Source organism: Equus caballus, chromosome 24 (assembly GCF_041296265.1).
Source record: "Equus caballus isolate H_3958 breed thoroughbred chromosome 24, TB-T2T, whole genome shotgun sequence".
Lineage (NCBI taxonomy): Eukaryota > Metazoa > Chordata > Mammalia > Perissodactyla > Equidae > Equus > Equus caballus.
In genome coordinates this window covers 39,808,669-39,811,602 of record NC_091707.1, presented here as the reverse complement: position 1 = coordinate 39,811,602, position 2,934 = coordinate 39,808,669, and the positions used below count along the sequence as shown (strand labels likewise).

The following is a 2,934-nucleotide window of genomic DNA, read 5'->3' as shown; positions in this document are numbered from 1 at the left end:
GATTAGACATGGTATTCAAAAGGATGCTGCTTAAGACTGGTGTCAAAGAGTGTACCGCTTATATTTTCTTCTAGGAGTTTTCTGGTTTCAGGTCTTCCATTCAAGTCTTTAATCCATTTTGGTTTAATTTTTGTGTATGCTGCAAGACAATGGTCTACTTTCATTCTTTTTGCTTGTGGCTGTTCACTTTTCCCAACACTATTTATTGAAGAGACTTTCCTTTCTCCATTGTATGTTCTTAGCTCTTTTATCAAAGATTAGCTGTCCATAGATGTGTGGTTTTATTTCTGGGCTTTCAATTGTGTTCCACTGATCTATGTCTTTTTTTGTGCCAGTACCATGCTGTTTTGATTACAAAACACATATATATGACAGAGGTTTGTAGTATATTTTGAAGTCAGGGATTATGATGCCTCCAGCTTTGTTCATTTTTATCAGGATTGCTTTAGCTATTCAGGGTCGTTTGTTGTTCCATATGAAATTTAGGATTCTTTGTTCTATTTCTGTGAAGAACATCATTGGGATTCTGATTGGGATTGCATTGAATCTTCAGATTGCTTTAGGTAGTATGGACATTTTAACTATGTTTAGTCTTCCAATCCATGAGCATGGAATATCTTTCCATTTCTTTACGTCATCTTTGATTTCTTCCAATAATGTCTTACAGTTTTCAGTCAGAGTCTTTCAGTGTAGTTTCAATTATAGGTCTTTCACTTCCTTGGTTAAATTTTATTCCTAGATATGTTATTCTTTTTGCTGTGATTGTAAATGCCCCTATATTCTTGAGTTCTCTTCCTGATGGTTGGTTGTTAGTGTACAGAGATGCAACTGATTGGCATCGCCCTTCTGCGTCTGGAGCCCCGCATGCTGCGTGCACTACAGGAGGTTGCTCCCGAAATCATTCGGCCTACAGTGGTGTAGTTGAGCACCATCCCCTCACTACCTCATGGCTGCCACATTCTTTGCTCTGCAGAAACGGGCAGTAACAAGACTCTCAACTACCTACTACCTCTGCTTCAACTGCTCTTGGGCCGGCCATGCCTGGACTCCCAGCGTATTCCTGCTCCTCAAGGCATGGTCTTTGTGCCTTCACCAGAATTAGCCCAACAGGTCTGGGCCGTGGTCCAGCCCTTGGGCAGCTCACTGCGCCTCCAGGATTGAGGGCTAGAGTGAGTCCATGGCATGCATAGGATCAAGCTGCAACTGTCCCAACACCCTCAGGCAGATGTACCAGTGGCCACTCCGGGGGCTCTGTGGAAGGCCCTGACAAGAAAACTGATCAGGCTGGAGCAGCTCTCCTTCTTGGTGTTGGATGAGGCAGGCACACTGCTGGATGAAAGTTTCTGGAACCATTGGACTGCATCTTGGTGAAGAGCCATATCGCAGAAGGCCCAGCTGACTTAAAAGATCCCTTCAATCCCAAAGTTCAGTGAGTGCTGGTGGCGGCCACATTTCCCGAAGGTATAAGCCAGCTGCTCAGTCAAGGTGCCAGCCCGGACTCTCTAACCACTATCACTAGCTCCATGCTCCACTGTGTCATGCCTCATGTCAGACAGACATTTATGAGGCTGAAGGGAGCAAAAAAGGTGACTGCGTTGGTGCAGATCCACAAGCAGCATGACAGAGCATATAGGACGGGCCCCTCAGGAACTGTTCTGGTGTTCTGTAAGAGCTCCAGCACTGTGAACTGGCTAGGATGTATTCTAGATGACCACAAAATCCAACACCTAAGGCTTCGAGGACAAATGCCAGCTTCAGTGAGGGCAGGTATCTTCCAGTGCTTCCCAAAGTCTCCCGAGACATACTTCTCTGCACAGATATAGCCTCTCGGGGCTTGGACAGCTCCCACGTGGAGCTGGTTGTCATTTATGGTTTCTCCTCACCCTGCAAGACTATATCCACAGAGCTGGGGGTGGGCCATGTGGGGAGCGAGGTGCCATGCACAGTCATGAGCTTTGTGACCCATCCCTGGGATGTGAGCCTGGTTCCGAAGATTGATCTGGCAGCTCACCAGAGGAGAAGCCTTCCAGGACTAGGGTCCTCAGTGCCATGGCCTTTGCCTCAGCAAACCTGACTGCAGCTGGCTTAAATATAATGCCACAGCAGGGAACTTTCCCTGTGTCTTGGGGGCTGAGCGCACTTGTCAGGAGGATGCACTAGGCTGCCCAGTCACCTCCCCGAAGGCCTGGTAAGCTGCTGTCTACCTTGAAAACGTAAGCTGCTGGCCACCATTAGAGGCTGAGCTTCTGAGCAGGGCTCTCTGTCGTCTTTCATGTGACTCTGGAAACATAAAGTAGACTTTGGCTTTGCATTCTTTGCATTGTGTCATGATTTCTAACAATAAATAATGTTTTTATGAGTCTCCCTTAATAATAGTTACCACTGGGGCAGAATTCACTGGATTCGGTGAAGATTCACACTCTAAACTATCAGACCCAGGACAAAGTCTCTTTCAGTTGATGGTTTAGTTTGTAAACATTTAGATTTTGTTTTGTGCCCCCAAAATATCCATTAAGCCCCCAGGAAAAGGGAAAGGTGAAGTGACAAGCAGTGGAGAGAAATTTTATTCACCAACAATGCCCATGGCAGGCTTGGTCACTCCTGAAGTTACTGGCAGAAGAATAAAAGGCAGACTGACACCCAAGTGTGGCTGGTGTGCATTTCCAGGCTCTGCCTTCTTTTCTGTCCCCTGGTGGCAGAGGAAGAAGAGAAAGGATTGAACTGTCTTATGAAACTGACAAAACACACAGATAGCACCCTCAGACTGTCTCCTGGTTCCAGTCCCTGCAGTGTTATGTAAGTTTTCCCTACAGTAATGAACAGTTGAGAGTCAAAATCTAATACTCCACAAAAAGACTTAAAAATACTTACATGCTGAAAATGATAAGTTTCAGAGAACAAAAACGAGCCCATGGCAACCTTTGCCAAAAAAAA

The 2,934-nt window shown here is 45.8% G+C and overlaps 1 pseudogene; it reads left to right on the top strand.

Annotated features, from left to right (window-relative positions):
* Window positions 1–822: 822 nt before the first annotated feature.
* On the top strand, window positions 823–2,074 carry LOC100060153 (probable ATP-dependent RNA helicase DDX28; annotated as a pseudogene).
* Window positions 2,075–2,934: the final 860 nt, after the last annotated feature.